This window comes from Octopus bimaculoides, chromosome 9 (genome assembly GCF_046866305.1).
Source record: "Octopus bimaculoides isolate indiv1 chromosome 9, ASM4686630v1, whole genome shotgun sequence".
Lineage (NCBI taxonomy): Eukaryota > Metazoa > Mollusca > Cephalopoda > Octopoda > Octopodidae > Octopus > Octopus bimaculoides.
The window spans coordinates 82,358,421-82,383,420 of NC_142936.1; the positions used below are offsets into that span (position 1 = coordinate 82,358,421).

The 25,000-nt window shown below is 36.4% G+C and overlaps 2 protein-coding genes across 8 annotated transcripts in view; one reads left to right on the plus strand and one right to left on the minus strand.

Annotated features, from left to right (window-relative positions):
• LOC106867264 (uncharacterized) overlaps positions 1–16,604 on the minus strand; it is a 95,166-nt gene extending 78,562 nt beyond the window's left edge. For 2 of the 6 annotated variants that reach the window (XM_014912085.3, XM_014912081.3), the window contains exon 1: positions 16,411–16,604. The gene's annotated coding sequence lies outside the window, so the exon portion shown is untranslated. Of the gene's footprint in view, positions 1–12,150; positions 12,293–12,392; positions 12,791–13,826; positions 13,965–16,410 lie in introns of those variants that run through there. The other 4 variants (XM_014912083.3, XM_089357891.1, XM_014912082.3 and 1 more) reach the window with 4 other exon arrangements.
• LOC106867260 (uncharacterized) overlaps positions 12,955–25,000 on the plus strand; it is a 36,935-nt gene continuing 24,889 nt past the window's right edge. Inside the window, exon 1 of one of the 2 annotated variants that reach the window (XM_089357893.1) lies at positions 12,955–13,083. The gene's annotated coding sequence lies outside the window, so the exon portion shown is untranslated. Of the gene's footprint in view, positions 13,084–16,764; positions 17,381–25,000 lie in introns of those variants that run through there. The other variant, XM_089357892.1, reaches the window with a different exon arrangement.

The window sequence follows — 25,000 nt, forward strand, 5'->3', positions numbered from 1 at the left end:
TGCGTAAGCTCGCAAGGAATGAAGCCAGTATGCTCCGCTGGATGTGTAATGTCAATGTGCATACCCGTCAGAGTGTAAGTATCTTGAGAGAAAAGCTGAACATAAGAAGCATCAGTTGTGGTGTGCAAGAGAGACGATTGCGCTGGTTCGGACATGTGGTGAGAATGAATGAGGATAGCTGCGTGAAAAAGTGCCACACCCTAACAGTTGAGGGAACCCGTGGAAGAGGTAAGCCCAGGAAAACCTGGGCTGAGGTGGTGAGGCAAGACCTTCGAACATTGGGCCTCACCGAGGCGATGACTACTGACCGAGACCTTTGGAAATGTGCTGTGCGTGAGAAGACCCGGCAAGCCAAGTGAGATCGTTGCCAGTGCCCCTGGACTGGTTCTTGTGCGGGTGGCACATGAGATGCACCATTTTGAGCGTGGCCGTTGCCAGTACCGCCTGACTGGCTCCTGTAGGATTTTCGAGCGAGATCGTTGCCAGTGCCCCTGGACTGGCTTGTGCGGGTGGCACATAAAAGACACCATTTCGAGCGTGGCCGTTTTCGTGCGGGTGACACGTAAAAGCACCCACTACACTCTCTGAGTGGTTGGCGTTAGGAAGGGCATCCAGCTGTAGAAACTCTGCCAAATCAGACTGGAGCCTGGTGTTGCCATCCGGTTTCACCAGTCCTCAGTCAAATCGTCCAACCCATGCTAGCATGGAAAGCGGACGTTAAACGATGATGATGATGATGATGATATATATATATATATATATAAGTTCAAAAAAGGAAAAAGACAAAAAAACAACAACAAAAAGCAACAACGTGAGGACGTGATACAGATTGTGTCATTAGAGGCTCGGGAAAGGATATATATGTAATTATATGTGTGTGTAATTATATATATATATATTATACACACACACACACACACACACACACACAACACAAGATATAGTAATAGAGAGGAGAAGGAAGAAGTAAGCACATATCAATCATACAAACTTGGCAGAAATGAACTCAATTGCTGGGCTTTCTTTGATCAGAGAATTTCCATTCACCTCAATTAGTTTCATCAGAAGAGAAGGTGGATGAAGTGGGGGGGGGGGGGGTTGTGATATTCCAATTCTTACCTTAGAACACAAAGTAACAAAAGTGAAATAAATAATAATGATGATGATGATGATGATGATGATAATAATAATGATAATAATAATAAACAGAAGTCAAAAGCAAGTCATGAATCCCCTTTACTCTGGAGCCTAACAAATGCATTACAGGGTCTTGCTATATATATATATATATTGTGTGTGTGTGTGTGTGTGTGTGTGTGTGTGTGTGTGTGTGTGTGTTTGCAAATTTATGCACTGAAACTAATTACCTTTGAGTTAAAAAGAGATCAAAAAGATTCTCAAATACCAAGAGAGGAAAATGAAAGAAAAATACAAATATGTTGAAGCCTAAGGAAAAAGATAAGCTCATATATACACACACACACATATATATGAGCTTATCTTTTTCTACATCAATTCACATAACATTTTGTCAAGATGGATTTCAGCAATCATACAGCATTTCCCAAATTTGGATAAAAGAATAGAGAATGTTAGAGACCAAATCATAAACTTAACATTCAATATAACCTTCAATATGTTATAACCATATCCATTTAGCTGTCGTATCTATTCAAGCATTGCTGTGTAGTTAAGTTTGCGTCCAAATTGCATGACTCTGGGTAGAGTCCCATTGCACAGCACTTTGGGCAAGTGTCTTCCACTGTAATCATAGGCAGTCTAAAGCTTTATCCTTCACTTGTTTCAGTCATTAGACTGTGGCCATGCTGGGGCACCACCTTGAAGAATTTTTAGTCAAATGAATCAACCCTAGTACTTGTTATATTTTTTTTTAAGCTTCACATCAATTTTATTGCTCTCTTTTGCTAAACTGCTACATTACAGGGACACAAACGCAGCAACACTGGTTGTCAAGCAGTGGTTGAGGGACAGACACAGACATACATAAATGATGGGTTTCTTTCAGTTTCTGCCTGCTAAATCCATTCACAAGATTTGTTCAGCCTGAGGCTCTAGAAGACACTTGCCCAAGGTGCCACACAGTGGGATTGAACCCAGAACTATGCGGTTGGGAAGCAAACTTCTAACGAGACAGTCATGCCTGCACCTACTTATGAATGAATTTGGTAGATGGAATCTGAAAAAAGCTCGTCATATATATCTTCTTTTCTACTCTAGGCACAAGGCCCGATATTTTGGGGAGGGAAGGGGCCAGTGGATTAAATCGACCCCAGTATGCAACTGGTACTTAATTTATTGATCTCAAAAGGATGAAAGGCAAAGTCAACCTCAGCGGAATTTGAACTCAAAACGTAAAGACAGATGAAATACCACTAAGCATTTCACCTGTCTCTCTCCACCTGTTTCTTGCAATTCATATCAATACATTCATCAAAAACATTTTTTCAGGGGCCCTTGAAATACTATTGTGAATCCCCAATTTACTATATTATTGCATGGACTCCCAAAAATATTTATATGGACCCACCCCCACTTGCTAAAAGCAGCAACCAAATTATCTCTCAAATCACACCCTACTGTCACAAAATAAAAAGGGGTCACATCTTATAAATTAGCCCTAATTACAACAGGTCATAAAAAAATAATGACCTAAATTATATTTTGATCATAGGTCTGCTAAATCAGGGACTAAACAACAACAGTATTTAACATTTATCTTTCTATGTTATTGTTAAGCCACAGGTCAGCTTTACTCAAGGAGATAAATGATCAAAATTGTGCTCCAATTATGAACTTTTAATATCACCTCACCAAAACTGGAATGACAAAAGCAGCCAAATTATCCTTGACTTACATAATGGGTCTTTTAAAAAGGATAGGAAGGTCAAGGTTAGAGTATCTTTGATAAATGGCTTTATAACAATATCAGAAGAAAAAAAGATAATGATATATCTATTTTACAGGTCAAGGCCATCTTTTACTTTTCTTTTTTCAAGCATAGTGCGGCTGTTTTGTTAAGAAGCTTGCTTCCCAACCATGTCATCTTAGGTTCTAACCCATTGTGCAGCACTTTGAGAAAGTGTCTTCTGTTATAACCCTAGACCAACGAAAACCTTATGAGTACATTTGATATACAGAAATTGAAAGAAGCCCATCAAGTGTGTGTGTGTATGTATATATTACATATTCTGTGTTCTAACACAACACTTAAGTGGGAGATAAATATTACCTTTGATATTAATACTGCTTCTGTTGCTATTAATTACTTTTTAATTAAACCCACAGACTACTTGCGATACCAGTGCTTGAATAGGCACTGATATTCTATGTCATTAATGGGGGAATCGGCTGCTATGGACTGGCTCTTGTACGGGTGGCACATAAAAGACACCATTTCGAGTGTGGCCGTTTTTGTGCGGGTGACACGTAAAAGCACCCACTACACTCTCTGAGTGGTTGGCGTTAGGAAGGGCATCCAGCTGTAGAAACTCTGCCAAATTAGATTGGAGTCTGGTGTAGCCATCCGGTTGCACCAGTCCTCAGTCAAATCGTCCAACCCATGCTAGCATGGAAAGCGGACGTTAAACGATGATGATGATGATGATGATGATACCTCACTGAACATCTGCCATTAAGAAGCCCAAGGAATGGCAAAAATCACATAATTTGGCAGTTCCAGTGGTCATAGTGAGCAGTTATCACCTGTCAATAATATTAACACAAGTGCTTTTATGCACAAGTCTGTATGAAAGGAGAGATGATGAGATGTGGAAGAGGGGCATCAAAACTGGTGGAGAAAATTCACAGTTTTCTAGATGAGGACTATCTATAAAGACAATAAGCATAGAGTTAAGAGTTGATGTGGCAACTGTACACAGAATTATTCATGAAGATCTAAACATGTGCAAAATTTATGCAAAGTTTGTTCCTAGGGTGTTCAGTGAGTTGGTAACAGCAGGGAGATGGTTGAGTTTGTTAGCTCTAATTCAAGAGTACTTGAGTTTCTGGTGACCTGTGATGATCCGGAGAGTGAGAGAGTGCCCAATGGAAGCATTGTGGCTCCCCCAGACCCAAGACTTTGGTAATGATAACCCCCTTTTTCGATAGCAAAGAAGGACATCTGCTGGGTTCCCTTGGATTAGACAGTCAACAAAGAATACCTTGTGGAGGTTTTTAAGGAGTCCAAGAAGTGATTTCATGGCAAAAGGCCAGAGCTCTTTTACTTAGTTTGGTGGCACCTATACCAGGACACTGCATCAGTCCATAATCCTGTCTTGACAAGAGAGACATGAGCATCAAAACCGTCCCTCGCTCTCTGTACAGTCCCAACCATGCTCCCTGAGACTTTTGAGTGTTCCCGAAGCTGAACAAAGACCTCAGGGGCAGTCGTTTTGAAGACATTGAGAAGATGAAGGAGCCTGTGATAAGGATCCTGGGCTCCTGCACTTTGGAGGACCTCCATGGACCCTTCACAAAGTGCGGGAGCACTAGAACAAGTACATTGAAATGAGAAGATCCTACTGTCAAATCCCACCCAATCAACAATTTGGAAAAACCACATTGTTTTTAATTTAATTTTTATTTACAATCATGTACCCTTTGTGTCACTAAACTTTATCCATTTTTCAAATGAAAGATTTTCATTTTATTCCACTTGTCTTCCAGGATAATTTGTAAACAGATTTTATGTTATGTTCATATAACCTCAGCATTTTTGCTCAAACACTTTCATGTGAAGACATGGAATGTAAATATTCACAGACATGCACACCTACCATCATCATCATCATCAAATGTCCATTTTCGATGCTTGCATGGGTTGGATGGTTCCACAAGATCCAATGGCTCCAAGGTCTGCATCATGTTCCAGTGTCTGCTTTGGCATGGTTCCTATGACTGGATGCTCTTCCTAATGCCAACCACTTTACAAACATGTACTGTTGTGCTTCCTTTATGCCACTAGCACTAGTGAGGTTGCCCTGCAGCTCACAAAACTACAAACTCTTAGTAGAGTGGTGGGGGGTCAACTTCATGCTAGGAGATGAGGTGCTAAAATATGAGAGAAGGTGGGGGCAGAGCAGATTCTTATAAAGGAAGCTCACATTTAGAAGGGAGAGAATGACCAGTAAGTGCTGTAAAGAGACATATACATGTCTTCGTGTTTGTCTCTCACAGCTTGATAACAAGTGTCGGTTTGTTTATGTCTCCATAACTTAGTGGTTCAGCAAAATGACACCAATAAAATAAGTACCATCATCATCATCATCATTTAATGCCCACTTTCCATGCTGGCATGGGTCGGGTGATTTGACTGAGGGCTGGCAAGCCAGAAAGCTGCGCCAGGCTCCAATCCGATCTGGCAATATTTCTACAGTTGGATGCCCTTCCTAACACCAACCACTCTAAGAGTGTAGTGGGTGCTTTTCACATGTCACCAGCACAGGAGCCAGTTAGGTGGCACTAGCAATGACCACACTCAAATAGTGCTTTTTACATGCCACCAGGACGGGACCAGTCAGCCGGCATTGGCATCGACCATGCTCGAATGGTGCTTTGTATGTGCCACTGGCACAGAAAATAAGTAATGAGGATGATTTTATTGACTAAACCTTTCGAGGTGGTGCCCAGCATGGCCACAGTCCAAGGATTGAAAAAAAAATTCAAGTATACAAGTGTTATTGCTATATTCTTTTATCTTACAGCGACGAGCTGGTAGAAACGTTAGCACGCCGGGCAAAATGCTTAGCAGTATTTCGTCTGTCTTCACGTTTTGAGTTCAAGTTCCGCCGAGGTCAACTTTACCTTTCATCCTTTCAGGGTCGATGAATTTAAGTACCAGTTGCGTGGTGGGGTCGATCTAATCGACTGCCCCCCCCTCCCCCAAAATTTCAGGCCTTGTGCCTAGAGTAGAAAAGTATATTTTTTTTATCTTCCAAAATAGATAATTGACAGGTAGATAGACAGATAACTGATAGATAGATAACATGTTGCTAAATGCTACAGAAATAAATAAAAGAACAAAGAAAACTGTTACAGCAGCCAAACTGCTAAATATTTTGCAGCAGTTTTAGAAACAATTTAGCCTAGAAATACTAACAATTCAATCTCCTACACAATGTGCCATATTACATATTATATATATAGGCATGTATGTATGTGTGTATGTATGTATATATATATATATATATATATATATATATATATATGCATACATACATACAGACAGACAGAACTTCATTCTGTAAAAATACTTAAGATATAGCAAAATGGGAAAGAGAAGGTAGTGGAATGGCAGAAATGGTTAGCTAGAGCGCCAGACTAAATAAATACCAACCACTAAGTACTATGTTCTCAAGAGTACAAATCCTGTGAGTTAACTTTACCAGCATCAACGACACAAGTACCAGCTACATGCCAGTGTCAATTCAATACTAAGAACTCTAATTACCAATTAGACAAATCAGAGGAATGGATGGCAACAAAGTCACGCTGAGTGGCTTGCGATTTTTAGTTATAGCCATTTTTGTTTTCAGTTCCAAGTTTAAATCCATCCACATTGGACGCAATAAAACAAATACCAGTTAACTTCAAGAGTTGATATAATCAACTCCATCTTCAAACCTCCCAGCATGACACCTTGGGCAAGTGTCTTCTACTATAGCCTCAGACTGACCAAAGCCTTGTCAGTGGATTTGGTAGATGGAAACTGAAAGAAGCCTATCATATATATGTATATATATGTACATATATACATATATATATATATATTTGTATGTTTGTGTGTGTGTCTGTGTTTGTCCCCCAACCATCGCTTGACAATTGATGTTGGTGTTTAAGTCCCTGTAACTTAGTGGTTCTGCAAAAGAGACCAATATAGTAAGTACTAGGCTTATAAAGAATAAGTCTTGGCAGCAATTTAACTAAAGGCGGTGCTCCAGCATGGCCAGTAAAATAATAAAAATTATTATATTATTACTATTATTCATCAGCATCACCATTTTTAATGTCCACTTTTCACGCTTGAAATAGGTCAGATGGAATTTGTTGAAGCGGATTTTCTATAGCCAAATGCCCTTCCTGTTTGATAATGTCTGTCCATCTGTCTATAGATGGACAGACAGACAGACAAACACACACACACACAGTGGGCTTCTTTTAGTTTCCATCCATCAAATCCACTCACAAAGCTTTGGTAGGCCTGATGCTACAGTAGAAGATACCTGCCCAAGGTGTCACATAGTAGAATTGAGCCTTAGACCACATGATTGGGAAGCATATATTATATATATATATATATATAATATATAAATATACACACACACACACACATATATATATATACATCTTCTCTTAAAGCAATGCCCTACAGATCAAAAAGCAAACAACACCCCCACTTCATGGTTGAACAGTTAGGTTAGCAAACAGGAGACTAGGAGAGGTCGCCAGCTGTACAAACAATCTGATCTAACAAATAAGTCATCTTACTTAAGCAAACAGAAAAATGGATGTAAATTAGTATATGGTGATAGATCAGCCACCAGCTTCAGCTGTTTAATCAAGTTGATTACTTACATGTTAAATTAACATCTAAGTGGCTAACTGAATGTTCCACATATCTGTGGTACATCATCATTATTTTAATGTACACTTTTCCATGTTTGCATGGGTCAGACAGTATTTGATGCAAACTTTTTATAGCCAGATGCAATTCCTCACCAGTTTCCAAGCCAAGTAATATTTCCCCCATGGTCAGACATATTTATCGCAGAAGACAAGAATCAAACAACATTGCTTGTATGACTGATGGTTATTTACAACCATCACATATCTAGACAAAGATACACACATATACACACAATCAAATCCACTCACAAAGCTTTGGTCGGCATGGGATTGTTGAAGACACTTGCCCAAGGTGCCATGCAGTGAGACTGAACTCAAGACCACATAGTTGGAAAACTAACTTCTCAACCATACTGCCACATCTTAACATAATTCTCAGGCCAAATCAATATGATATAATATAACAAGGAGTTTTGAAATATAGGTACAATTCATCTAGCAGGCTTCCACACAGCCTCTGTTAATTCAAAACTATGGTAAAAGACACTTGTTCAAGACACTATGTAATATCAAACCTGGGATCCCCCAATTGCAAAACGAACTTCTTAGCAACAGAGTAATACGAGCACTCGTAACATATATGCACCCACTCACACTCTAGAAAATGAGGGAGCCACTATGTGGTCACTTGATTTGCTAGAAATATCAGCACAGCATCTCAAATTACACTAAAAACAAAAATAGGGACACCTTTGATAATCTCTGCAAAGATTAGTTGGTCATAGCTAAAATCTCTTTGATCATAAGGGCTCAGACAGAGCTGAACTGGAATAACACATACACACAATATTTGTTGAGTTGCTATTCAAACACAAATTTAAATATGTAAATACTTATATACTGGTGAGACTTCAAAGTAAATTTTCAATGAAAAGAATATAAATGGTTGCATGATCCCAGTATGTTATCAAGCCATTATTCCACAAGCCCTAAAGTATTAAAAAGTAAAGATCAATCTCTGGTGAGTATTGAACCTAGACCTTAAAAGGCTGAAACAACTAAATACTGTATTACATTTACACCAGGGCTTTACACAATTCCTGCCAACTCCACCAAAATCAAGTTACCAACATTAAATAAAACTCCATCTTATTGAACAACCAAGATGTGAGGTGGGAGTAGATGTGAGATTTGGTAACGCCTCTGACAAAATTCTTTGTGGTGTTTGGTTACATTCTAAGTTGAAATCCTACATGTACATTTGACATAGCTTTTCATTGTATAGACGTCAATAAAATAAGTACCAAAAGTTGGAAAGAAAGATACAGGCAACTGTAACCTTGAAGGCAAGGTTCCGTTGATATAGTCAGTCCTTGAGGCTTTTGTCAGTATCAGAATATAGTTTTGCTGGCTTCAATCCAATGACTGAAACAAGCAAAAGAGTAAAGGATTAAGGGGGCAAAAAAGAATGGAAGAATTTAACAGAGTGAAAAGGCCTTGAGGATTATAAAAGTGAGAAAGAATGGAAAAAAAGAAAGGAATTCTATGAATGGTTAGGAACTGGATAAAAACAAGAACTTGAAAGAATGACAACCAGAAGAGGTTGAAGCAAGGATAAGAAAAAAAAAGGTAATGATTAAATCTGAAATAAGAATAAAAAAAAAACATTTGTCTAGCAGGAAGAATAGCTAGACAGGTCTCATAGGAGGTACACAAGGGAGATGAAAGTAGTTCTTAAAGGAAGAGGCAAATATAAGTTCATAGTATTTAGAATAGGAATACTTGTGGGGATTGGTAAATAGGATTAAGGAAGTCGTGTAAAAAAAAAGAAAGATAAGGATAGAGAATTGCAGTTGGATTGAACAGGGTTAATAATAGCAAAGGTGTAGTGTTAAGGTGTTACCTACATCTATGCACTTTCTAGATTCATATATTATGTGAATGTGTGAAGGAGTGAGTGAGAAAGCATGATGTACTGAAGAACCCTTTTTCATTTTCTTGCATCACATGCAAAAGGCAATAGTAACGATATCCAACTTCTGGAAGTAGGCAGCCCCAACTACTGAAATTACCACAGCTACACACAAACACACAAGCAATTATCAAAGAGGAAATGCCTGTAAATATAATTACACTAATACTTAAGACAACAGCATTAGGTATTTTGCACTTGTTTGTTATTAATCAAATCAGTAATTAAAAGTATATTTGCAGAACAGCAGAAGTAGTGGGTTGCTACAACAATGATGATGGTGATGAGAAAAGTATGGAGTGTAGTGGGCATTCTGTAATCTTTCATTACATGTGAAAATATTTCCATTTAATAATCTCAACCCAAACCAGAGATGTTTACTTAAGTCACAAGACATTGTAAAAGATTCAGTAGTTTAATGATTTTAATTGCTATATAAAACCAAATAGACAGTGAAAGTGGTGATGTTAATTACTTCATACATAATTCTACAATATATATATATATATAACAGTCATTCATCTAGTCAACCTTAGATCAAGTTGACCTTATGATGCTCTTTACTAACTTTGCATAATGCTCCTTCACCTGGTCACTCCTTGATAAAGTTGACCTTGTAAGAAGGCTAAGGCTACCCCAATTAATGTCCATTTTATATCTGAATCCACACTGCACTCCTTCAACAAGACTTCTCTCAACTGCTCAATTTCACATCTCTCACCTCCACGCACATAATTAAAACTTCTCCAGCTGCTCCAACTCCCTCAACAAGACAGCTGGTTCTGAAGGTATCATTTCTGTTATTCTTAAACAGATCTCCTCAAAACCAGCTCTCAATGCACACAAACAGTGCATTCAGGAGGACTATCTCTCTTCATGTGCAAAGTCAGTTTTACAGGTGTCAGCAATTATGGACCTCTATACTAAAATTTGAAGATTCAAGATTTTTCTCAGGAAAAATACAACAGCATTCCCAGTTAATTTCAGCTAGTTAATTAATTTACTCTATTAGTATCCTGCTCTCCAAAGCTTACCCTCAAGACAACTTATTTAACCCTTTGGCAGGATGACTAGTTCATGTGACAACAGGGTTTATCCTCACACTGGTGACCAGTGACACACATATACAAGAGCCAACCTTTTCCGAGTCCTGCGAGCCTCAGTCACAGGACCATCTTGTATTATTTGACCTATATTTGAGGCTCTTGACAAGAACAACCACCCCAATTCTGAGCACATCTGAGAGTAGTGGTGATTAAGGGGCAACTTAACTCATGAACTCCCAAGCTGGAGCCTCATCACTGGATAAAGTTTAATGTCTCACCCAAGACTGCATTATTCAATGCTTCCTTTTTTTTTCATTTTTCTAAGACAGTATGAAGGAAGCCATAGCTATCTTTTCAAGCAAATTCAGCAACCACAGAGAAGTGTTTCTGTTGGCCTGGGACAACAAATGTCTAATTGTTGCTGTTTATCCTCAAATCAGTTAGATTCAGCAGACTTTATGACCAAAATTATTCCAACCTTTTGCTATTAGAATTTTTTGTTATTTGCTGTTCAATCACAGGGTAGCCAAGACTTCATTACCTAATGTATCCTTTCTTTTCTTAAAGACATTAGAATACAAAGTGATGGAAAATTGTCTGTTATTCCTAATAAAAGCTCTTTGGTTTGTTTGAAACAACAAGGGTAGATTAAGCCCATGGTGGACATTTTATGAGTTTGACTCATAAGTGCAGACACGATTATGTGGTTAAGAAGTTACTAAGCAACCAAGTGTTTTTGGTTCAGTTCCACTGCACAGCACCATGGCCAAGTGCCTTTTACTATAGCACCGAGACAATCAAGGTCATGCAAGTAAATTAGGAAAACAGACCTGTATATATGTGTGCGCGTGTGTGTGCGTGAATGTTTGCATTCCAGGCTTGTCATTATTTGAATGAAATGTTTACATTTCTTGTTGACATTGCAAACAATCACTCTACGCTTTCAAAAACCTGGCCACAGTCCAATGAATAAAATCGGTAAAAGAGAATAGAAAGATTAGAATTTATGTTATTCAGCATGTGTTTAATTTTTAACATAATGAAATGATATTATGAAGATCTATAAATTTATGCCACAAAATAGAAATAACTAAAATATTGAATTGCCATGGGTCTCACTGGTAATTATTATAAGTTAAACGAAAACAATAAGTTATTTATGCATTCTTCATCATGCGGCCAACTTATGAAATATCAATAAACATACAACTCCAGCACGACTGCAGCTTTAAAGCTGAAACAAGTTAAAGATACAGCTGATTTAGTATTAACATATGTAATATAATGATTATCGACAATCTAATTTAAAATGAATCTGTGGCGAGTAAATGAAAATGTTAGTTAAATTACTAATGTTCAAATCTTTTCAGAAAGTACGAAGACAACCTCAATCACATTCCCGCCTCATTAGACCTCTTCGCCTTACTTGTTCAAGTAGCGATGATAGAAATAATAATAATAAAAAACGGAGAAAATATGCCCGTGAGTAAAAAAAAAATTAGCGTTTCAAAAAAACAAAAACAAAACATGATATTCGAGATAAATTACTCAGGAGCGCCATTCTCATGAAAAAGCAATAGTTGAGTTGGTATCGAGTAGTTAGTAACAGCAGGGTATTTTGAGATTTACAATGAAGTTGATCTCAGCTTTATCAAAACCATATTTAAATGTCAAGCACAGTATATATAGTCTAGAAATAATATAGAAAATGTGAAAACAGATTTAGAACACATGGTGATATAAAACAAAAACAGTGTAAATGCGAATTAATTATTAATAGCAGCACATACCGGTATGAATTAAGTTTATATATAGAATGTGTATGTATATTATTAAGGGTACATACACTTTGGATATTGAAACGGGTAGGATTCATTTACGTAACTTAGAATTTTTTTTTTTTCTAATAGCAAAACGTCATGTTTGAAATGACAGTTATTATTTTTAATATTGTTACAATTATTATTATTAATGCTATTACTGTTGTTATTATTTAGTACTGTTGTGTAATCGAAAACTGGATCTTTGAATACGTGTTTACCACATTTCCTGGCATTGAAAGTTAATAAATTCCTCCAGATTGCCTTTCAAAAAAGAAATTGTTTATTTTGTTAGGAATTTGTTTTTTACGTCACAATATAAAGACGTTGTTAGTGTTGTTTGCTCTCGAGTTAGTTCTGATCGGAGGCCTCCTCCGTTCACAACCTCAGACCATACTATATAATGTGTCACTCCTATTCTTTCTAGCGAGCCGAGCTACCACGTAGGGACTCAATAGGTTTCGCGAACCAAATGAGGGACCCTCAATATGATCGCTTGGACTGCTCGGAAAAGCAACCAGATCTTCCTTAAATCACATACCCTCATCTAAAACAAAATAAAAAGGGAAAATTTCACTGAGAGGTATGGACCACCCCAGATGAACCCAATTTTATCAGGTATTGTGCTCCTCCGCGCCGAAGAAAAATAGGTTATTTAAATGTAAGTGCTTTCATTCATATGTAAAATATATCGCCCATAAATTCTAGGTGATATGTTTTACAAATTCTGGGTTTTCAGTCATTCCATGTATGTGTGTATCAGCATGAAAAGAAACGTAAAAAAACGTTAAAAGAAAATCGTAATGCCCTCTCTCTACTCCAGATCAGCTTCAGGCCCGTTAATTATGTTAGAACTGGAGAAAAAAAAAAGTAAATACTTCAGAGAGAAAAAAGTACTAAAAATGATCAGTTCGCAACTTTTATAAAACTTCTATCAAACTTTGTATAACAAGAGAAATTGAGAACAATTTACACACAAATATACAGACACGCAACTACTGTGAAACAACAATAATTCCCTTATTAACAAATATTTGCAGTAAAATTAAAGGAAGAAGAGATTGCAATTTCACTTGTTGAGTCTCACCATCCAATGTCAGAACAACATTGTTTCTCAGTTAATTTGCTCGATTATCAGAATTAACTTAAATATCAAATGGTCTGGATTTGAATGTAGTTTAGACATTTGGAGGTGGCGAAAGATTTACTGATAGAAAACACTAGTGTCGGGTACTAGAAATAGTTTCTAAACTTTTAAAAAGACCTCTTTGAATCAATCACATAATCTGACAGGAAACAATCAAAATAGAAAACGTGATACATGAGAGGACTTTCTGTTTAATGCTGAAATAAATTTTAAATATATACATATATTTAAAGAAAACGGTCGGTATATTTACTCACAGTAAAGCAACAGAAGTTAAGAAGAAACTACTGGCAGTCCTCGAAAACTAAAAGTAAATACAAATAAGTTCTACTTAGCGAACTTTTTGTATTTTTACAGAGGACTGTCATTCATGATACATAAGGTTTGAGAAAAAGGGGGAAAATGCCGTCTTAATGTATGAAACGCTATTCTTCTTTTTAAAAAAAGTTTTAGAAATTTTTATTTATTTTAGGGCAGGGGTTTTCAAACTTTTTGACTTGCGGACCTCTTTATATTTCAGGCTTTACCCTTATAAACGCTTATGAAATTTATACATAAATATTTGCTTAAAATAACATATTTTTACATTTATTTCTTTAACAGTATTTAACAAATAGGTTTATTGTCAATTAAAAGATTTCGATTAAAAAACATATACAAAATCAAATTGCCCATAAAAAGCATTTGCTGTCTACGGACCCCCTGTCTTGTCCTTGCGGACCCCCTATGTTCCGCGGACCACAGTTTGAAAACCCCTGTTTTAGGCAATGCTCCAAACATGATTGACAACATTGCGGCACCTCAGAAGCTTCCTACGTGGTAGCTATCTGGGCTAAAAGATCGCCGCTATCTGACTTGTAAGAAACAGCCGCTATCTCCATCAGATTATACCCAACCAAATTTTAAAAATAATAATAATAATATTTTTTAAAGAAAGTGAGAGGAGAGCACGTTAGACAATGTAAACCTAGCTGCCGCTAAGACGACGAGAAACTCACGGTTGGAATGTTTTTTGCTTAAAGGTCAGCTTGATCATTTTGCCTGGGGCTAAACAACAGACACATGTATACGTGTGTGAGTAAATGTAGCAAAAAGTTTCAAAAATTGCCATATGGAATAACTCAACCGATGCACTACAAACAACTATACAATTTTAATATCTATGAAGACTTAAATAAACATTGGCAAAGTATATTTTTGATATCATTCCTACACATTCTACCCGAGGTTTAATTCATATCAAGTGATAATATTGTAATATTCCACTGACAGTTACTCTATAGTCACAATAACAATTTTACTAACTTTATATGGTTTATTTTAACTAAATAAAGTCAATTCATTGGGACTTTGTTCCATTAAATTTTAAATTTCCTTTTAGCAAACACCATAAACTGTACAGCTTGATTTTTTTTTTAACTTCTATAAATAAACAGTTGAATAATAATGAATGGATAACTGCCAAAACAGCAGACCTGCCTACTATTTAAAAGAACAAACTGTAAATAAAATAAACATTAGCTTCGATTATAACTTAGGTTAATTTTTTTAATCTTTGCGCTAATACAAGTAAAAATAGAAAGGAAGACTTTTGCAGTAAATAATTACTGTTAACTTTAAAAGGGCATGGATAAAAATAAACTTGTGGAGTTGTTTGAGGAAGGTTTTTCGTTTACAGGTACGAGAAATCTCAACAAGTTAAAGTGACCACATATAATTTTTTTTCTTTCTTCAAAAGTGTGTAATAAAATAAACAATTATGATTACTTAATTGGGAAGGAGAATCAAATAGTTGATAATTAGTTTAATAATATAATGAGTTAATGTTACAGCCCATATATATTGTGGAAGTGGACTATTTATGTACAACTGTGAAAAAGCTTTACGTGGTGAATATTAAGAAAAAGGGCATAATTATGCCAGAAAAAGGGACAAAGAATATATTAGAAATAGTGTGATGGTTTATATAAATTAATGTTTTAATGAACCAGCGATCTTTATCTAGGATAAAAACTCAAATGATGACGACAAAGATCGGCCTACATTTTCTAAATGAAATGAAATATTTATTGACTTCTTAACATCGCATTTTATCATTTCACACATTGCAGTCACGACTGAGTCTTGTGTTATATGATCCGATCTAGAGGAACTTTTTCAGACTCTATTTTACTTTACAACCTTGTTTGGTCCAAAGAGATGAAATCAAATATAAATTTCCCACGTGCGTAAATCAACGATCAACAAAGTAAATACAATTTATCCCAATCAATTCAATGCTTGGATATTTACAAACTTGAAACTGTTTTTGTTGCTTTATTTTTTTTTTTTTGACATCTTTGAAAATTAAATAAAACCCAGAACTAATTCAAATTTACTTTTAAATTTGTTGTCATTTATGTTTTCATTTTATAATCGAAGAATGTGCCATACTGCAATAACATCTGTTAATTCCATCTAAATGCTTAATTACATTTAATTAGACAGCTAATAAAGAAATCAAGTTTTAAACTAGGAAAATAAAAACATAAAATTAGATATAAAACGGGCCCGCAATTAATTTCTTTAAAAATATTTTTACATGACAGGACGATTTTGAAAATTGAGTTTCAAAAATCTAGATGAAAATCCCGCCAAAATCTAACGTATTTTCTTCAGTTCAGATATAATAATCGAAGACATTTGTTGTTCTGCACAAGAAAATATTATTCAGCTAATAATCTTCGAATTAATGAAAACCAATAACCGGCATGAGAAATAATAGTTGTTTTAAAGTTGTAAAAGTATATTAATGTCAACAATACGATTATCAAAATAGGTAGGGGATCGTTGAAAACTTACCTTATCCCGCTCAAAATATTACAATATAATTGCAATCAGAAAAAGAATAGTTTATAGTCACGAATGCGTTTATGGACAAAAAGTATGTTATATCCACAAAAAAGATGGTAAAAATAAAAAGTTTATGCGTGTGTGCAAATTATTTAACAGCGTTATTTTGATCGTGGTGATGGTTGTAGTGGTATGACTAGAGTGAACAGCCGGCGAAGGAAGAGCTGAAGCAATTAAGTAACACGACTCAGCCAGTGTGCTGAATAGACAGAACTTTTAAGTAGAAGGTGGGCACAAGAAGGAGGTGGGGGGCATTATAAAGCTACGTCGCCCTGACCTCTCCTTCAGTAACCTCTGTATAGCGACAATGACCCGGAAGCAGTAAATAGAGTCGATAAAGTTGTTGCTTGAAATGCTAAACATAGCAACCGAATCTCTCTCAACTTACACACTACCGTCATAAAAAAGAAAAAAGCACATGGGATAATATAGTCTTAAACATATTCCTGAAAAGACGGGATAAGCCAAGGCTAGAATGTATAGGATTATTGGTTTGCTCGGTTAGGGCATAACAACAATAAACAGAAAAAGAAAGTGTGAAAGAAGTAGGAGGGATTATGTGTGTGGGTAATACTATCGTTGCTATGTAAATCCAGTAACAAACATCGGGAAAAGTTTCATATACGTTCTCATTATTTCGCCGATTTGAGGACGTTCCCTTCAACGTCATTTTATGTTCTTTATAATGCATCCTGGCTGTGAATTGAATTATTATAGGTGACGAGATTCAAAAGTAATTTATGTTGCATATCAGTTAATTGCGTATTGAAAGGGCAGGCCAGTAGTGCTCTGGTTGCTATGGTTATTGTATACACACAATGACGTACAGTGACAAATATTGGAAGTTGGTTTATATGATTTCATGATTTCGCTGTTTGGATGTTGTTGCCCTTCAGTTGGAAAGAGATTCAAATGCAGTGTAAGTTGTGTATATACTTAATATCATGTATCGTAAGCATAAATGCTATCTTTGAATATAGCTAATTGAATGTTGTCTCTTTAAATGATATAAGATGACATTTTCTTTGACTTGGAGTTTATGAAATACAAAGAGAAATATCGACAGAATATTTGAAAGATATTTACGATCTCTACATCATCTTTACATTTATTTCAGTCTTATACTAAACAAAAAAAAACCATAAATAAGTCAGTATTTTAAAATTTGTGGTGGTAGTTCAAGTTGTTAAACTTCAAGTCACCCCTAACGGAGCATGTTTCTGATCAATAACATTTCAGAAATAACCATTAACTAATACGCCCGTACCGTTTTTAAGACGATAAAGTGTAAATTCAGGGTGATTTGGGTTTTTTTTCTGATCGAATAACCACATAGAAGTGTCCTTGAAGGTTTGTGAAATCGATTGTTGCATACACTCACAACCCTAAGAGAAATCTCTCTCTCTCTCTTCATCCATCTATCTATCTATTTATCTATCTATCTATCTATCTATCTATCTATCTATCTATCTATCTATTTATCTATCTATCTATCCATCTATCTATCTATCTATCTGTCTGTCTCTCTCTCTCTCTCTCTTTCTCAATCTCTCTTTCTTTCTCTCCCCATTTCTTTCACTCTCTTTCATTCACTTTCTCTTTCTATCACTCTCTCTCTCATTCACTTTCTCTCTTTCTCCCTATCTATCTATCTCTCTCTCTCATACACACACACTCACCCTACAAACTAGATGGATCTTACCTAAAACAAGATTTCCAGAACTAAAACAAGAACTCATCTGCACCACAAACAATGCCTACAGGCATTGAACCAACTCTCTCTCTCTCTCTCTCTCTCTCTCTCTCTCTCTCTCTCTCTCTCTCTATCTATCTATCTATCTATCTATCTATCTATCTCTCTCTATCTCTCTCTATCTCTCTCTCTCTCTTCCTCTCTCTCTCTCTCTCTCACACACACACACACACTCACTCCTCACTGCATTCACTCCTTTTGGTCCCTTGCCAAAATTAATCCCTGTCATTTCCTCTATTTCTCAACCATTATAGTTCTGTAAGCAGAGCCATTTTAAAAACATTATAGGCCCCACTGGCAAAGCAGTGTATAGGGCCCCTACATACACAACCACAACATACATAGATTAGCATTGGGCCCCTAGATTTGTGAAGGAGTTGCCAGGCAACTACCCTGTGTACCCATGTTTCGAGACACCAATGTCTGCAAGCATTACTCCATTAGAGAAAGTCACTACATTTGCTACCCACTTTGCATCCATCTAGGGAAATCTTTACACTCATTAAATAAAAAATCTTCCACAAGATACACAATCACACATGTCAAACACAAAAGTACCTCCAAGTGCTTCAAACTAACAAAGTTACTGGATCAGATAAAGTCCTTTCCAAAATCTTTAAACAATGTGCCAGATTCTTTAGTCTTTCTTTCTTCATTCTAGTCTGATTTTTTGAAACATGCTACAGTGTGTCCCATTCCCTTGAAGGCAATTCCTCATACTCTACCAACTACCAGCCAATTGCACCCACTTCTAATATCACAAAATAACAGTGAAAGGCACTAACAACAAGCATCTCTAATACTTTGAATTTCTCTTCCTCCAACATGCCTACCAGTACTGCTTTCATACAACTGGATCTCCTGGAGATCCAACCTCCTTTGTCACACACCTAAGAATAGGGTAGGGAAAAATTTAGAGAGCTTTTACCTATGTTGGCAACCAAAGGTCTCCCTCTCTCTCAGCAAAGACAAGATTGTATGATGTATGTGTATGTACTGTGACGCTGTATGATAATGTGATGTTGGCCCTGAATGTGAAGGCTGCAGAGGAGTGCATTGGATGTGCAATGTCAGTGTGCATGTGCATTGGTGTATTGAGAGAGAACTTGGGCATAAGAGGAATTAGATACAGTGTGCAAGAGAGGAGACTGTGCTGGTTTTGTCATGTGATGCAGATGGATGGGAACAGGTTGCATAAAGAAGTGCTGATCACTTAAAACAGAGGGAAGTTGTGAAAGAGGAAGACCCAATAAGACATGGCATGAAGTATCAAAGGCCAATCTCAAAATGCTGAGCTTTACAAAGGAGACGAAAGAGGACCAAGATATGTGGCGCACTGCTGTACTCAAGAAGATCCACCCACCATAACAGAATTGAGATTTTAAAACTAAAGTGCCACATAAAAAGCACTGAGATGGTGCCATGTAAAAAGCACCTAGTACACTCTGTAATGTGATTGGCATTAGGAAAGGCATCCAGCTGTAGAAACCAAGCCAAAAGAAGCTATGGAAACTGGTGCAGCCCCTGGCCTTGCCAGTTCTTGTCAAGCCATCCAACCTATACCAGACATTAAATATTGATGATGATGATATATATATATTTATTGTGCTTTTAATTATTAATTTTTCTATATGTGATAGTGGATTTTCATCGATGAGTTCTTGATAATTGGTTATTTTCCCTAAAACTATATATTTTATATCTACTTTATCTATAAGGCTCAATTTAATTTTAATTTTTTATAAATTGATTTTAATTGAGTTTTTTGCCTGTAATTTTGGATTTTGTCCCTAATATTATTATATATATATATATATATGTATAGAGAGAGAAAGAGAGAGGAGATTTATATATTGCTGATCAGAATATTACTGGTTGTGGTATATAACTGGTCAGAATGTTACCATCAGTTTTGCACCAACTATCACACTTGGCAATATTCTTTTTTACTCCAGGCACAAGACCGAAATTTTTGAGGAGGAAACCAATCGATTAGATCGATCTCAGCACACAACTGGTACTTAATTTTTCGACCCCGAAAGGATGAAAGGCAAAGTCGACCTCAGTGGAATTTGAACTCAGAACATAAAGACAAGCAAAATACCACTAAGCATTTCACCTGGCATGCTAATGTTTCTGCCAGCTCACCACCTTATCACACTTGGCAATATTGAGGACTCTTCCTAAAGCAGAGAGCTGGCAGAACCGTTTGCACGCCAGGCAAAATGCACAGCAGCAGTTCATCCATCTTCATGTTCTGCGTTCAAATTTCATTGAGATTGACTTTGCCTTTTATCTTTTCAAGGTCAGTTAAATAATCAACTTACCCCTTCCCCTGGAATTACTGGCCTTGTGCCAAAATTTGAAATCAATATGACAACACTTCACACATACTGGCTGGAAGCGCATAGCCTACATTATAAATGCAAGATACAACAGTGATGAATGATAGAATTAGCAGAGTGATGGTATTTCATTACTCCTGTGCTATTATGCTACATTTCTGAGTTTAATTATTTCCAAGGTCAACTTCTGCCACTTATTAATCAACCTGATGACAATAAAATAAGCACCAACCAATTACAGAGGTGGATTCAGTTGGCTACAATCCTTCCCCGAATTTGTAAATTTCTGCCTCAGTTCTATTATATATCATTATCCTTTTTATGGTGTGTGGTTTTAGAAAATCACTTTGCAACCACATGGTTTTCAAATCCATCTCCTCAATGCCAACTTGCGCAGCTATTTTCTACCATAGCTTCAAGTTGGCCAATACACTTTGACTAGAATTTCATAGGCAAATTGTACAGAGACCTGGTGTGTGCGTGTGCGTGTGTGTGTGTGTGGATAGATATGTATATGTTTATACATATATGTATATACATACATATATTCATGCATACATATGGATGCATATATATATATATATATATATAAAACACATAAGTATACATACATATATATCTATGTATGTATATATATCATCATCATCATCATCATTTAACATTTGCTTTCCATTCTGGCATGGGTTAGACAGTTTTACAGGAACAGACAAGCCTGAGAGCAGCACCTGGATCCAGTCCGACTTTGGCTTGGCTTCTATTCCTGGATGCCTTTCCTAATGCCAACCACTCAGAGTATAGTGGGTGCTTCTTATGTGTCACTGTCACAAGTGTTGTTACATGTCACCGGCACCAGCCACAATTATGATTTCACCTGGCTTAACGAGTCTTCTCAAGCACTGCAAATCATCAAAGGTCTTGATCACTTCTCATAGCCTTCATGAAACCCCACATTTGAGGATCATGCTTCACTACCTCATCCCATATCTTCTTGGGTCTACCTCTTTCACAAGTTCCATCCACAGTTAGATGCAGCTTTCCTCATCCATATGCATCACATGACAATACCAATGCAGTCTTCTCTCTTGCACACTACATCTGATGCCTCTTATGCCCAGTTTTCTTCTCAAGACATTTCCACTCTGTCGTACATAAACACTGACATTGCACATCCAGTGGAGCATACAAGATTCATTTTCTTTAAAGGTGTGCACAGATATAATATATATTTTCATACATACACAAATACATATATGCATATGTGCGTGTGTGTGTGTGTGTGTGTGTATATATATATATATATATATATATATATATATATATATATATATATATAAATGTGTGTGTGTGTGTGTGTCCTCAGAAACTAAAAGAATTTTCCAACACAGACAGGCTGTGACAACAACTTAGAAAATTGGGTAACCCAATTTTCTAACCTGTTGTCACAGCTTATCTGTGTTTGAGAATTCCTTTAGTTTTTGTAGAATACCAACCCATTTGCCACTTCCATGTTTTCTTAGTTTGTTTACAAGATGTTCTTTTGTGTGTGTGTGTGTGTGTTGATATGTAGATAGATAGATAAATATATAGTAGATAGATAGATAGATAGATAGATAGGCCGACAGACTGACAGACACACACACGTACAGGGGTTGGACAAAATAATGGAAACACCTTAAAATTTCAAACAAATTTATTTCAATATGGGGTACAACTGCCTTTGGCAGTAATTACAGCTTGAATTCTACAGGGTATGGACTCAAACAAAGTTTGAATTGTTTCAAAAGGAATTTTTGTCCATTCTTCAGCTAAAACAGTCTCCAGTTCTTGTAGTGATGATGGTGGAGGATATCGGCTCCTTACTTATTTTCCTAAAATGCACCATAAATATTCGATAATATTGAGATCTGGGGTCTGTTGTGGCCAGGTAAGATGTTCAACTTCCCTAGAATGTTCCTCGAGCCATTCAGTAACAACTTTAGCTTTGTGAATTGGTGCATTATCATCCTGAAAGATTGCATTTCCCTCTGGAAACAGTTCCACAACGATAGGATGAATTTGATCAGATAAAATCCTTAAATAGTCTTGATTATTAATTCGGCCATGAAAGGAAACCATTGGGCCAGCGGATTTCCAAGATATAGTCCCCCAGATCATCGCAGATCTTCTTCCATGTTTAACAGTTGGAAGAAGGCAGTCTGGGTCAAATGCTTCTTTTGGTTGTCTCCACACGTATACTCAGCTAGTGGTCAGAAATAAAGTAAAGGATGACTCGTCCAAGAAAATAACATTCTTCCACTGCTCTAGGGACCAATTCTGTAGGTTTTTACTCCACTCTAAATGCTTTGCAACGTTTGTTTTTGAAAGTAGTGGTTTTCTGATTGCAGTCCTCCCATGAAATCTGGCTTTGTGCAGCTCCTGGCAAACAGTTTTTGTGGAAACTGGGTTCTTGCGGTGGTCATTAAGCTCTGAAGTAATTTTGGGAGCTGTACTTTTGTGATCCTCTCTAACAATTCATATAAGAGTTCGACGGTCCCTATCTGAAAGTTTTGGTTTTCTTCCAGAGTTTTGTTTTGACGAGGTTTCCCCCTCTTTCTCAAAGGCTGTCATCACTTTTGTGACAGTACTACTTGATACACCAAACATTTTGGCTATTTTCATTATGCTAGCGCCTGCCATACAAGCACCAACATTTTGACCTCTTTTAAGTTCCGATAGATCTGTCATTTTAACGAATTTTAATTACCTTTCTCTGATGATATTTGAAAAGAAACAGCAATTTTAGCAAAACATATTAAGCAACACTAATAATTAATCAAAAATCATATAAATAAACAAACTTTTGACAGTTTTATAGATATTTCAAAATTATGATGCTAGGTGATTCTATTATTTTGTCCAACCCCTCTATGTATGTGTGTGTACGTTATGTATCTATCATTGTAATTATTTGTGTATAATAAGCACTTTCTTTCCCAGATTTTTAAACCTTAAATATCAAGAGTGCATATTATATACATTTTACTCCAGTGAGGCATGTCGTTATATTCAGGATGGCATGACAGAAATAAGTTATATCTATTGTTTATGCTAACTAATGTATAACAAAGAGTTAAGAATCACTATAATAATATTACATCTTTCTTTGATAGTGATGATATATTAAATATTCATTATATCTGGCAGACACACATACCATGGAATTACTGCTGTCAGCCTTCAGTATCAAGGCCAGAATGTAATATTGGCCTTGTTATTGAAGGTCAGTATTACATTTGAAACAATTACTTGAATTAGTTAGTGTCAAGATTAAACTAATGAGTAATCAATAAAGATAATACATAGATACTGTCATCATTATCACCATCATCAACACCATCATCATCATCATCATCATCACCATCATCACCATGCATTTAATGTTTTAATTCTCTATGCCTGCATGGGTCAGACTGACTTCACCAAGGCAGATTTTCTATAGCTAGAGATGTTCTTCCTGTTACCAACCCTCATCTGTTTCCAAACAAGGTAATATTTCTCCAAGACTAGACATGTTTTCATGGATGTTTGGAAACAAATAACACCCCTTCTATGATAGTGATACTTGCTTACAACTATTATACAATATCAAAGCAAGGAGACAAACACACATACACATAAAATATAGGGTAGTGAATTTTTTAAAAAATTTCACTACCAGTGACCTAGCATGTATATTTATATATATGTGTGTGTGTGTGTGTAAATGTATATATATATATATATATATAGAATTAAAGTTGTTGACTCCTCTGTCAGTTCAAATAGAACATGTGGCTGAGGGGGTCTTTAACTTCTATATCTAGTAATGCTGGTGTTACTGCACCCTTGGTCACTTTTAGTGACGATGAATTATTTTTCTTTTGATATATGTATATATATGTGTGTGTGTGTGTGTATATCTACTACTTCACTCACAATTAGCCATAATCACCTGGCTGTGGCTAAATTAGTCAGATTCAGGCGATCCGGCCTATCCTTACCACTCTATGCAAATATAATTATTATCTAACATTTTAGTTTTGTTTTTTGCAAATTAGAGAACTAGAACTAGAGGAGAAGTTTCAGGTGTGGAAGCAAGGTCTAGAATTGAAGGGCCTTAGAGTCAACCTAGCTAAAACCAAAATCCTAATAAGTAGGAAGGTAGATAAAACACAAACCCCTTCAGGTAGATGGCCCTGCTCAGTATGTAGAAAAGGAGTAGGTAGTAACTCTATAAGATGTACCCGGTGCAAGCTATGGACACATAAGAGGTGCAGCAACATCAAAGGCAGGTTAACTAGCAAGTTAGTTTTTGTTTGTGGCAGATGTTCAGGTGCAATAAAGACTGCAAACAAACAGGAAACAACTTCTATCTCATTCCAGGGTGAAAAACTAGAGGTAGTCGATAGCTTCCGCTATCTGG